Consider the following 13,596-nt stretch of genomic DNA (forward strand, 5'->3'; position numbering starts at 1 on the left):
CAGCAATCAAGAAAAAAATCACATGTGGGGGGTTTCATATTTACTATCCCTGCCATCTTAGCTGCTCTCGGGGCTGTTGGGAGCTTGGCTGGGGGATCAGCTGCCATAGCAAAAACAGTAATAGATGCCAAGAAGAATAAGGCAGAATTAGATGAGCAGAAGCGCCATAACCTGGCAATGGAGAAAAAAGGCAAAGGTGTTAAGAGAGCCATGAATAAGTTTAAAAAAAACAAGAGCCGCTTACAAACCAAGATATTGAAGCTTTAATCAAGCCACTGGGCATCAAAAATTTTAGAGGTGTGTACATGTCTGATTCTTTACCAGAACAACCACTCAACAAAGAGTGTGGCATTGTTAATTTGGATGAGTACAAAAATCAGGGCACTCACTGGATTTGTTATCTTAAATATTTAAAAAATGAGGCATTTGTGTTTGATTCATTTGGAGGTATTCCGCCTGAAAATTTAATAAAATATCTAAAATCAGCTAATCTTTATTACAATAATGCCCGTGTTCAAAATTTCAAAGATGTTAATTGCGGACATTTGTGTTTATCTGTTCTCAGATATATGTCTCAAATAAATAAACCATCAATTGAAAATTTTCAAAAGGCCTTGTGGTATCTGAAACATCATGGGGGTATTCCATCTCACCAGCCAAAATTCAATATTGAAACTCAAATTGCATGATGACATAGTGTATCCCAAAACAATAGCTCTCAGAGCATTTTACGGCATGTACCTGATACCTAATATTACACACCACAACAATACAATTGCAGTAGGGGAACAAAAAATTGTCATCACTCCAGGGCAATATAATCTATCCACTCTAAATGCTCAATTACCCAGAGGTATAGTGTTAAGTCAAAATTCTGTCACTCACAGAGTAGAGATTGTATCTGCTACGGAAACAGTGGATCTGGGTACTATAGGAGAGCTGTTGGGATTTGAGAACAACACAAAACTTGAACCGGCCATCAAACACACTGCTATGAATATACCCAAATTCTTAGCCATAGAGACTCTGAATATTCACTGTAATGTGGCCGAGGGTATGATCACCAAATCAAATGGCATAGGCACTCACAAACAAACCGGCATCATTGCAACATTCAAACCTAATTCCGAATTCATGGAGCCCATCATCTACAATCCATCCCCAACATTATATTTTCCTGTGTGCCACAACAGAATAGATAATATTGAATTGATGGTCACTAATGAAAAAGAAGAATTAGTTGATTTTGCTGGAGCCACAACAACTGCTATCATAGAAATTAACATTTAAATAAAAATACATACAATGGAAAATATTGAGAGTTATGAGCTACAATCATTCCCTCCAAACAGGAGGACATTTGCAAATTTAAATCAACCCAACACAGAAATAGAGGTTGATCTTGATGTAGGGGACGGATTTATACACCCTCACAGAGCAGATCTATACATCAAATTTGATGTTGTAAAGCTCGATGGAACAGATTATCCGGCAAATTCAAATATAAGATTGGTGGACAATTTTGTGCCGCATCTGTTCTCTGAAATTGAGATCAGAAAGCATGGCGTTGTTATAAACAGAATAGATTATCCCGGTATTACCTCCACAGCTTTGGCCACACTAAAATTATCCAAAACCGAGGCTTCTTACTACAAAATAGGCGGATTTGAGGCTGGTGATAAGATATTAACCAAGAGCCACACAGTGCTGTTCCCTATGCGCCTGTTGCCAGGATTCTTCTCGGATTACAAAGAAATTATGTGGAAGGGTGGTTTAAGAATTACATTTAGAAGAGCTGCAAATGATAACAATGCTTTGATGAGGTATAGCACATTAAACCCTACAGGAGAAGCTCTGCCTAATACCTTACCTGATGCAGGCAAGTGCATTATTCAGACTATGGAGCTAAGAATCCCGGTTGTTGAATATGAAGCCAGTTATGCTCTTAAATACAAAGCTGATATCCTAAAAAATCCGCAAATTCCTCTGCAATTTTACACATATCAATGCGTACAGAAGGTTGCCACTGGTACTTATTATGAATTTGATGCGACAACTTCATTCTCCAGCATACAATTTGACATGCCCGATTTTGTAGTGGTACTGTTTCAGACTGGAAGACACAACAATCAGGAAAAAAATTCAAGTAGATTTGATAACTGCAACATCAAAAACATATATCTTAAAAATGGCAGAAATGAGGTCTTTCCTAGAGAAAATTACAATTTAGACATGTCCAAGGATGATTTCCTTAAATTATATGAAGCTTTTTCTTCCTTCAAGCGCGTCACTACTGGCAATACTGACCTGTACTACGCACCAGATGAATTCAAGGAACGGAGACCCATGTTTGTAATTAACACTTCAAAAAGGAAACAAGTTGTGGTCAATGACAGAACAAACATTAAAATTATCTGTGAATTCCACGAGGCTTTACCCGATGATACCATATGCAGCGTCATTCTCATAGGTGAAAAATCATATATTTATGATGTGAGAAATGAGAGAGTCACAGAGCAGTTCTAGAGAGTCTTAGTACTAGATATGCATGAGCCTGGTGTCCAATTGAACTTGAACCGGAAGTGGACCGGAAGTAAACCGGAAGTAAACCGGAAGTGGACCGGAAGTAAACCGGAAGTAAACCGGAAGTAAACCGGAAGTGGACCGGAAGTAGACCGGAAGTAAACCGGAAGTGGACCGGAAGTAGACCGGAAGTAAACCGGAAGTGGACCGGAAGTAAATATGTGTGGGTGGGTGTGGGTGTGTGTGGGTGGGTGTGGGTGTGTATGGGTGTGGGTAGCCTAGTTTTAAGTGTGGCCAAGAGGGGCATATTTTTGACAAGTTTATGGACAACAATCTCACAAAAGTGCCTTCTGTAAGTGTAGACAAATCAATCTGAGGGGCACTTCTTTTCTGAAAAATTCTCTTCCTTTCTGAAAAATTCTCTTCCTTTCTGAAAAATTCCCGAGGGCATTTTTACAAAAATCTTGAATTAGACAAGATTCCACACTTGCCCAAAAACTCATATGCTCATGTTAAGCAAGTTTTAAGTGTAGCAAAGCTGCTTGAGGGGATGCTCTTCCTTTCTCGCACTGTCCATAGCACAAAACCCACTACTCACTATATAGCCTACTTGTGCATTATGTTTTATAACAGCATATTTCACCATAGCTACAAAATCTACGTGGTGTACTCCATTTCCACACTGTCATTATAAATAACAAAAGGGGCAGGCATCCGGGTGGGATAGCAATCATATTTAAACAAAAATGGAAAAATTTCATAAAACCGCTAGATATTAAATATGAGGGGATGATGGGGATTCAATTTTCGGGGGGGGTCTCTGAACGTCATGCTAATAGCAGTATACAGGCAACCACCGGGGTCAAAATTCTACTCAGAACAGTTTTTCGATAACCTTGGAACGTATTTGGTACGTTTGGGGGAGGATCACCCGGGAATTAGCATCGTAGTCACGGGCGACCTGAATGCTCGCATAGGGGGGGAGGAAGTTCTATGGGACACTTACCGAGAGATCGATGGGGACCAAATGACGGATGACAGAATGTATTTGGGACACAGGAGAGAAAGCAAGGACACAACTTTAAACGCGGGAGGGCGGGGGGGGCGCTGTTGGATCTCTGTGCGATACATAAGATGCAGATATTAAACGGCAAATTTTTCGATGATCAACCAGGACACTACGTACGTTGGGGAGGAGGGAAGTAGCACAATTGACTATACCATATGCTCACTCGATATGCTGAAAGAGATCAGAGATTTTCGTGTGCATGCCCAAACGCAATTCCATCATATGCCTCTCGAATTCTCCCTCCAGTACAAAATAAACAGGAAGGCAGCACTACAAAACTCAAGAGAGAGCCGGGAAAAAATATACGTAAATACATATGGACAAAGGAGGGGGAGGAACGATACGTGGGTTTTATGGGGGATGACATAACAAAAATGATGCGTGAACGCACGTGCGCAACCTTAGACGAATCCAATATAGACGAAGCGGTCCAGCTGGGATATCATATCTTTGAACGTGCAGGAAGAAATATGGCAAAGGGAGGGGGGAAGGGGGACAGGCCTGTAAAGACAGGGTGGTACAACGGGAAGTGTAAAGCGATGAAAAAGAAACTAGATCACACGTTAAAAGGGTATATATACGTAAATAGCATGCAAACCAGAAACAACTATATATCGAGTAGAAAGGCTTATAATAACATTTTAACGGAAGAAAAGGAAAAATGGGAACAGGGAAATTTTGAAGATATAAAAAAGGCCGTAGCAGAAAAGAATAACACCGCTTTGTGGGGCATATTATGGAAATTACGGGGCCAAAAGAGCAACTGGGCACATATTGAACCTTACATTTGGGAAGCTCGTGTGGCCAGCAAGGCGATGATCGAATTGGTCGAAATAAGGTCGCTCACCCAGTAGCTCTTCTTCTAGGAGAATACGTAGTAGAGACCCTGGGGTTCGGTCAAGTCAGGTGAGCTTATTCGAAGTGTCGACGATTTTCCCTAAGTGCGTTTTCACTTATGTGGTCGTAGTTTTTTCAATTTAGAAGGAGCCAGAATATTGAGATTAAGGTGCGTCATAGATTTTTCATCAAATCGTGATTCTAAATCCATAACGACATGGGCGAGCAGCGGAACTTAAGTTGTTACCTTCACTATAATGTTGGTGATGAGGATTTGCCTTCCACTCTGTGTTGTTACCTAACAGTCAGCTTTAGAACTGTCAATTCTTCTCCCAGCATCTTTAGTATGTTTTCCGCCTTTGTGGCTAATTACAGTGGAAATTGTCGGTAATTGGTCACTTTTTTCTTTAAAATTACGTTTGCTTCATTTCTACAGAAACTTCGATAGTCCAAATTCTTGTTCTGGACAAAACTTACGAAGTGTTTAATCCAAGAGTTGCAATATACTGTAATAGCGATAAAACATAATTTAAGTGGGAAAATTAATATCAACGATTTTACGCGGTCCATAGTGGCAAACTTGATTTTGTGCTGCGTGTTTGCATACTCACAGAGTAAAAAAAGTTTTTCGAGAGCTTGTGGCGACGAAATGAGTACACAACGAGCAAAACGTTATTAAGATAGGCTGTTTGGTTTTATGGCCCCTACTCGCTGCGAAAGTTTGTGTTATACGGTGATACCATATGTAGTACATCAATTCTTACATTACCCAGTGACCAAGGAGGAATGACACATTTCATTTAAACATATCACTCACTACCTTTTCTTTTTTTCTCAAAATATACTGGATAAACGATCCCAGCAAAGAACTCGAGTTATAACAGGTTTCCTTATTTCTACAGTGCATATATTGTTGAATATTTCATGTTGTCTTTCTGTTTAAATTTTGTTGTAGTTTGAAACTCTCAGAAAGAGGAAAGACCCGGGCCTTGCGAAGGGAAACGCTAACTTCCTGGAAAAATGGAATACTTTCCTCACATGGAACAAGCCTTATCATTCTTGACGTTGATTCTCTTCGTGATCGATATAAGAACGCTTCTGAACCCCCGAAACTTGAAAATTCAAACTTTCATTTCCCTTATCAGGGCTGGAAAAAGTTGTACATTTTGGAAGGAGATTAGGGAAAAGGGAAAGCATCGCGCGGGATCACGTTTAGTTGAGTGGTTCTGGAGTTTTCGTTCGTTTCCATTCCATGTTGTAAGTCAACCGTATCGCTCTTGGCCACAGTTCAAAGAATCTTCTCATATATGAAACTTTCCACTGTCCACGCAAATAAGTTTTGATACTGTTACGTACGTGCTTGCATTATATATGAGCCTTCATGCAAGACGCAACTCAATTGCGTTCTACATTCCGACGCAATAGTGTAAATGCGGACCAAACCGACACTCTAAAGAAATATTTTGAAATAATTCATACAGTGTGTACTGCGAAAAATCATGGCTCTCTTTATTTAACAACAATCAATGTGCATATATTAACAAAATGTGAACCACTTTCTTTCTTAAATGTGTTTAAGTTACCAGTAGATGGGCAAACGGACGCATACGTTGGAAAAAAATGTCATCTACATTTTAAATAGCTGTTTATTTATTAATTGATTTATCATTTAATTTGGCCCTAATTACAATTGGCGTTAGAGAATAATGAGAATCCATACATACCAATTACCACAATACAATAAATTAAAAGTGAGAACGAGGGAAGTATAAGGAAAGAGAGAAAACACAACTTCATTGCCAATTGAATAAAGTATACTAAAGTTGTTTCTTTTTATGTTTTCTATACTTCTCTATATGATCGGAGGACGGCATTTTAAAGACACCCTGTATAATTGTGCCATACAAAATATGGGTTTTTGCCATTTTATGTTACTGTCACATGATACCGAATCAAACTTCTTTTAGATACTGGACCTAGTGTTCACCATCTTTACAAGCCTTTCGACATGACTTGTATACTCTCCTCAGACCACGAACAAGGGTGAGCCTTTCTTTCACGCTTACGAACCATATCTGTAATAAGTAGGCATATATATTGGTTAGATCCCTAGTAGAGAGACATTGCACAGTGGTTCGGATCATATTTTAAAGTTGTGCGCTCAGTCCTATTACCTTATCTGAGCGTGGAATAAAACTAATATTTTACAAAAAATTCTTGCAAAATCAGTTAAAATTTCAAACACAGGAACGAGTGTGGTTACATAACGAATATTGAGATTACAGTTTGAAGAACAGCCTGTCCCAGGAGTCTGTGGAACATCGCCGTGCATAAGGGTAGAGAAGGGGAGAAAGCGAGTGGACGGAGCAAAGCAGTGGGTGTTGCTGCAAACTGCTGGTAGTAAAGATGAGTTTCCCCTTCATGTAACCATTCTCCCTCTCACCAAACCCCATCGAGTCACTACTTGCGCAGAAGACTAGTTTTCGTTCGCTTGCTCCACAGACTCCTGGAACAGAGTATAGATCACATAACATTTTTTTATTTTGGTTAGTTTACATCGCTTTTATATCTCTTTGGCTAATGGAGGCGACGAATCCTGAACGGATGAAAGAGGATGCCACGAACAAATTAATAATACACAAAGGAATGCGATAAAATGCTTTAGTCTTTTATCCCTACGAGATATAGTCGCTAGCTAGAGGCGTAGAGAACGTGTTCGTTCTCAGCCTTCAGCTTCGCTCACACCTATTATCTCGGGACGATAGAGATGGTACCTGGAGATTTGTAAATCGTTAATGAAAAGACCGTCGTATCGTTCCACACATTTAATTATAGGCAGAATATTTGAAGGGATTGTAACCGGTAAGGTAATTACCACTCACTCACCTTGCTCAGCCGTAATTTCAGTTCTGCAGAGTCCAGGTTGATACAGTTCAGTTGATCGACGATAGAATAGAGCAATGAGAGAGCGAGACGTTCCGTCTCGGTCTTTTATACTCGGAGGTGCACGACCCCCGTGTCGAAGCAATGCCTCTGCGAAGTTGGAGCGGACGTATATTACGCTGAGCAAGGGATTTGTATACGTCACTCCTAAGGTACAAAGTCGTAGACAATTATAACGTTGCTATATACAGCCAGCAAGCAAGCAACGGAAATAAAATTGAGCTTATTGAAACAAAGTAACATAGGAATGAGAATTTTAAAACGCCGATAGCACCATGTACTATACATTTTGGCGTTCGAAACCACCAGTCTAAACTCGTCCTCCTGCTATGAGAGCGTCTTCGTTGTGATGTGCCTTATCTAGTCGACGATTCTGCCACGTAAATCAGCTACATCTCCTCACAATCTCACAAATAATAATAATAATAATAATAATAATAATAATAATAATAATAGAAACTATCATTGGAGAAGCAAGTCTAGCGAACGTGATGACCACGGCAAAAGTACTCTCTCGCCGGATTCAATTGTAAGGAAACATTTGGTCAGGAACGTTGCACACGGTTTAGACATAATCCTGTCGAAAAATTATTCCCATTGTTAATTTTCCATGCCCATGTAGGTGGTAACGAAATGACACCAGTCTTCAGCAAGCAACACCAGATATCACCTTCGTGCTAGCATGCCGGTATTCAACTACAGCATTCAGGTTTTCATTACCTCCAAAGTCTGCAATTGTGGCCTTTCGCTTGAAATATGGGCTCGTCCGGAATGTGTAACATGAACAGGTACGAGCCATCATTGTAGGCACGTTTCAGAACCACCTCTGCAAACTTTCTACGACAAGGGTGATCGCCGGGATTTATGGTATGGCAAAGTTGCAGCGTGTAGCATCATAGACGATACGTTCGTGGATGGCGTCGTGGACGGTAGATTTCGGCACATGCATCTGTCTTGCGGCGGCGAAAATGAATTTCCGCAGACTGCGTGTAAAGGAAGCCGTCACCCGGTCGATATCATTGTGGGGAAAGTCGCGGATTCTTTGCTCTCGCCGTTTGTGATTCAACACTGAAATTGCTGTTCCCAGTGTAAGATGCTGACGCGGAAGTTCTGCGTCGTTGCGAGACTGGTTACAAAAGCTGCAATCGCGTTTTCTCCCTTGCTCACGCGCCTGCACATGCTCCAGATTTCGATTTTCTCTTTCCAGCTATGCTAACCTCGAGTCAGTAGCCCCGTCTACTTGGCTGCACTTTTTGACATTCGGTGCAGTGCAGGTGTATCCAGTGTCAGAGTGGTGCAAGGAAATTACGTTCAACCAACTAGACGGAAAGCGGTGTTCAAGTTCAGAAGATTCAACAAATGCCTGTCTGCTGCTTTAAACGTTCATTTGATTAGTGAGCACGCACCACTTGACCATGCACCAAACATACACCGGTCCGAAAGGTAGTGCAGACGGTGCAGACACCAAATACACTACTTGACTCGAAATCAACGACTAGACGACTCGGTGTTGCACCGTGCAACCAACTAGACGCTTCGGTGCAAAGAGAGTCAAAGCGAGTCAAAAAGTGCAGCTAACTAGACGGGGCTAGTAAGTGCAGTAGTTTCAGAGACGTGATGATTTCTCACTAGCCCCTTCCCTTTCTCTCTATTTCGGCTACTTTACGCCGCTTTCCTACCTCTAGTGTTAACAACGAAAGAACTAGTTCTTCCCTGGACAACCTGCATATATAGGCTACTTATGAGAGTCCTCGTTGGCTACGAGTATTGAGTGTGGAACACACCATCTCACCACCGACGGTTCCTGATTCGATTCCTGACATAGACATGGGTGTTCCTTTGTGAATGTTAGTTCATCAATTTCAACTAATCATCAATCATGCCGCCAGATGTTACAAAATCGTTCACGCCATGACGTAAGAACGAAGCCGTGGTCTCGCAGCCTTCCAGGCGAATTCTGACAGAGAGGGGGGAAGACTAGTATTTTGCGCAAGGCTGACACTTTGTGTCGGAGAAACCACGATATGGAGGGGAAGGCTAAGTATATTTTACACCGTTTTGAGTTCCCAAACTTGTACTGATCATCCACGTAAAATATTTAGTTGCTGAACTTTCCCTCCCATACAACGTTGAGAATTGATTAGCAGTGAATCATGGTTATTTTTATGATTTTTATTGAGGCGAGACACTAATTTCATTTACTAGTTTTACTATTGCATGCATAGGCGTGCGCAGACCTTCTGATTAGGGGGGCAAAAGCCTTGATCAAAATTCAGTCGGGAAAGAAAAACCTAATTTTATCTAACTGTTTTAGTTGCATTGTATTGGTGGGTGTATGTGTGTACACACACACACACACACACATATATATATAATGCAATAACATAGAGGCACCATAACGAATTAATAAATTGTTTTTGAAATGTGCCGCGCCCCTTTTCCTCAAACAATTGTTCATGCATTTAAGAGAAAACTGTTTAGCAGCAACAGTCTGAAGTACTGCTCAATTCTCTCTCTGTTAATTTACAATGCATTACAAAAAACAATAAAATTGCGAGCAAAGCGAACAAGAACAATTTTAGATCCAAAATTTTGCAAACTGAAAATATTTTTGATTTAATATGGCATAAAAAATTTCATGGGGCGCCATGGCATTCTCTTTTACAATTTTTTTCATTTAGATCGTTCGGCCCCCAGGGCCAACTCCCGCTGCCCCTTAGCTACGGCTCTGAACTTGACAAGACTGTAAGAAAAGCAGACATTGCAAACGAAGCGAGCAAGAAAAGTTTACGAAATGTATTTTTATTTGAGTGAAATTTGAAATCGAGGGGGCTATTGCATCTCTGTGCCCCCTACAGGTGCTTTTGGCCATCTGGAATAAATAATGCAAGAAAGACGTGAAAACTAATTACATCTTGAGTATCCTTTTGTCCTGCTACTTTCAGATTCTACTAGGCTTGCTTTCTTTTACCTCAATGTTTGCCCCCCCCCCCTTGCCCCCTAGTATTGATTTCCGTATAAAGGTTGCGGAGGGGCAATGCCCCCTGTGGTTGCGCCACTGCACCCTCTTTTCCCGTGGTTGCTTTGAACTTTCATCGGTTTGAAAATACTTAATTTTCTTTAAGAATATAATATCGTTTAATAACGGTGATAAGATTCAACACTAAATTTCTAGATGAAAGTATAATAATATAGGGGCATGGACGTCTGGAAGGGGGAGCAAGGATGGCACCACCTAACATTTAGATATCGAATGTCAACCTAAAAGTATATCGTATAATTTGATTTCGGTCATATTAATTTACATTAATGCGATAATTTCAAATTCAAGTGGTGTTTTTTGATGGGGAAACACTATTTTCTGGGTAATATGCTCCATGGAAAAATACCTTGCGTGTCTCTCCACAGGAAAAAAAATTGCTGAAGTTCATGATTAGGGGGGAATTGTCCCCCCCCCTTTGGCTCCCCGTGCGCACGCCTATGATTCCATGACTACCAAATAAACTGGCAAATGGAGACGAGATAGTAATTTCTTTGCAGAAATATTTATGTAGTCTTATTGGGCTGTCATTAATATGTCAAATTCATAAATTAATTTGTTTAATATGGAATAAAGAAGAAATCCCTCAACAGTGGAAAGAATCCATAATTGTTCCTGTGTTTAAAAAAGGTGATAAAATGAACTGCAATAATTACCGTGGAATTTCTCTACTCTCAACAACATACAAAATAAGGTCTAACATTCTTTTAACAAGACTAACCCCATATGCTAATGAAATTATAGGTGATTATTAATGTGGATTTAAACGTAACAGATAAACTACATATCAAATTTTTCACATCAGACAGACACTTGAAAAAAAGTGGGAATATAATCAAAATGTCCATCAGCTATTCATTGATTTCAAAAAAGCATATGATTCGGTCAAAAGAGATAAATTATATAATATATTAGTAGAGTTTGGAATACCTAAGAAGCTTGTTAGTATGATAAAAATATGCACCAGTTAAACAGAAAGTAAAATTCGTGTAGGTATTAATATGTCTTACAAATTTACAATTCCTGATGGGTTAAAACAAGGAGATGCATTATCTCCATTGCTCTTTAATTTTGCCTTAGAATATGCTGTTAGGAAGGTAAAAGAAACTAAAGAAGGACTAAAATTAAATGTTGTGACTCAGTTGTTAGCATATGCAGATGATGTAGACTTACTAGGGGATGATGTGATTACAATTAAGAATAATGCTAAAATATTTTTCAAAACTGCTAAAGAGATAGGTTTGAAAGTTAACAAAGAGAAAACTAAATATATGCTTACAGGCCGAAACCAAGGGTTAGGTAATAATCAAAATCTAATTATTGATAACAACTCGTTTGAACCAGTTTCCAAATTCAAATACTTAGGAGTAATATTAACAAATGAAAATTATATTAAAGAGGAAATAAAAAGTAGGCTTAATTCAGGAAATGCATGTTACTTCTCTCTTCATAAACTTTTGTCTTCTCATTTAATATCTAAGAAACTAAAAGTTAAAATATACAAAACAGTAATTTTGCCTGTAGTATTATATGGATGTGAAACTTGGTCCCTTACATTGAAAGAGGAACATAAATTGAGAGTATTTGAAAATAAGATCCTTAGGAAAATCTTTGGACCTAAAAGGGATGAGGAAACAGGTGAGTGGAGAAGGTTACATAATTTAGAAGTACATAATTTGTATTCATGTCCAGATATTATTAGAATAATTAAATCAAGAAGACTTAGGTGGGCAGGCCATGTGGCACGAATGGGAGAGGAAAGAGGAGTTTACAGGATTGTTATTGGGAAACCTGATGGTAAGAGACCTGTAGGAAGGCCAAGACGAAGATGGAGGGACAACGTTGAGATGGACCTAAGGGAAATCGGTAGAGATGGAAAAGAGTATATAGAACTTGCTCAAGATAGGGAAAGATGGAAGGCCTGTGTTGCTGCAGCCATGAACCTTCGGGTTTAAGAAGGCTAGGGAGTTAGTTAGTTAGTTAGAGTCTTATTGGGCTTTCGCATGGAAATAAACTAGCCTCAACTGTGACAGCGTTGTCTCTGTATATTCATAAAATATAACTGCCTCGTAACAATAACGTAGAATTATTATAGGACCTATTCCTTACAATGCACCCAAAATAGGTTTGTATGCTTTAAACAAGATAGTTTAACGTCCATAAGCAATAACAGTTTCGATACCCACTCATGCAGTAGAGTACATATACGTTGAAGGCACGAGAACACTCACGCACAATAGCGCATTAGGCAAAATTACGAACTTACGAAAGATTAATAACACGATGCCAGCAAAGGAAGGGATGCCTTCTCTTCCGTAGCAGGGTCGTTTGAAGTGCTTCGACACATATTACGAGTCAGAATATCTAGTGGAATCATGAATCCTAAATTTGGTCGCTTATGAACATTGATAAAGACCTAGAAGAATAAAAATTACAAGAACGGTTGATTAGAATAGGTGCATGCGTATTGTTTCTATTTCTCTTTTCTACCTCAGCTTATATTTGATATTTTTGTCACTAATTTTCTTTTCATTTTTCAATCTCTTAGTCTCTCTGTTCTTCCTTCCTCACTGCCTCAATTTCTATTAATATTTTTATCACTTCGCAATTTTATTTTTCCTTTTTTCTCACTTTCTAAATTTCTCTATCCTCTTTTTTCTTACTTTAATTTTCTCTTCTCTGTTTTTCACTATTTCTAATTTTCTCTTTCCTCTTTTTCCCACTCTCTAATTTTCTTTTTCCTTTTTTTCCTCACTCTCTAATTTTATCTTTCCTTTTATCTCACTTTCAAATCTTCTCATTCCACTTCTTCTCACTCACTAATTTTCTCTTTTTTCGCACTATCTAATTTTATCTTTCCTCTCTATTCTCACTCTCTTAGTCTCAATTAAATTGTTTAAAAAGGTGGATTAGACTATTGTTGCATTGAACCTCTGAAATGAAACAATAAAGAGTAATTACATTGATCTGCTGGATTTGATTGTTGGTCATTTGTTGCGATTAAATTATGAAAATTCTAAAGATGATGTTACTTTTAAAAACTCCAATTTATTGCACATGCACTAGAATACTTTTCCAAGAAGCTCCAAATGTTGGGCACGTATTCTTTCATGTATTCTTCGATCCTTGTACGTGTGGGTGGAAATTTGGCAGTGGCCATAACATTCATTTACGAGTGTTAATC

This window comes from Lepisma saccharinum, chromosome 2 (genome assembly GCF_977018435.1).
Source record: "Lepisma saccharinum chromosome 2, izLepSacc3.1, whole genome shotgun sequence".
Classification (NCBI taxonomy): Eukaryota; Metazoa; Arthropoda; class Insecta; order Zygentoma; family Lepismatidae; genus Lepisma; species Lepisma saccharinum.